Below are 875 nucleotides of genomic sequence, written 5' to 3' on the forward strand. Positions count from 1 at the left end.
AGCCTTAATTTATCCAACTAGCCGACATTTAAAAGTTTACTACTTTAGCGTTCTGCGCACATTTAAAAGTTTTTATCCAACTAGCCGACACCTTTAAATCTAACGGCGCTTCACCCGATGCGATCCGTTTAAGATTATTTCCTTTCCCCCTCAGGGATAGAGCATGTTCATGGCTACATTCACTTCCAGCTAATTCAATAACTACCTGGGAAGACCTTAGGAGAGTATTCCTTGCTAGATATTTCCCCCCTAGTAAGACTGCTATTCTTCGGAACCAAATAACTAGATTTGCTCAAAACCAAGGAGAATCGCTTTTCGAAGCTTGGGAGAGATATAAAGAGCTATTAAGAGTCTGTCCACACCATAGCCTAACAATGGCTGATCATTCATACCTTCTACAATAGTCTCCATTATAACACCAAGATGAGCATCGATGCTGCCGCAGGTGGCGCGCTGATGAACAAACCTTATCCAGAAGCTTGTGACCTAATTGAGGATATGGCCCAAAACCATTACCAATGGGGAACTGAACGAGCATCAATAGAGAAAAAGGAGACCCAAGGTGGAATACATGAGGTAAGCTCTCTAGACATGATGCAGGCGAAAAGGGACGCTTTAGCCCTTAGGATTGAACATATGTCTACAAACACTAACACCGTAGCAGTAGTCCACACAGAGTGCAAACTCTGTGGATGTAAAGGACACGAATCGATGGAGTGTAACCTTTTGAACGAACTGAATACTGACCAAGTGAATTACGCCCAAGGTAACCCATTTTCAAACACTTACAACCCTGGATGGAAGAATCATCCGAATTTCTCCTATAAAAACCAGAACCCTATCCAAAATCATGCACCTCAGAGACCACAAGGTTA

The 875-nt window shown here is 42.6% G+C and overlaps 1 non-coding gene across 1 annotated transcript; it reads right to left on the bottom strand.

Moving 5' to 3' along the window:
* Window positions 1-263: 263 nt before the first annotated feature.
* Window positions 264-370, bottom strand: LOC127077917 (small nucleolar RNA R71). The gene has a single exon (XR_007787679.1). It is a non-coding gene; the product is annotated as a small nucleolar RNA R71 (small nucleolar RNA).
* Window positions 371-875: the final 505 nt, after the last annotated feature.

Source organism: Lathyrus oleraceus, chromosome 4 (genome assembly GCF_024323335.1).
Source record: "Lathyrus oleraceus cultivar Zhongwan6 chromosome 4, CAAS_Psat_ZW6_1.0, whole genome shotgun sequence".
NCBI lineage: Eukaryota > Viridiplantae > Streptophyta > Magnoliopsida > Fabales > Fabaceae > Lathyrus > Lathyrus oleraceus.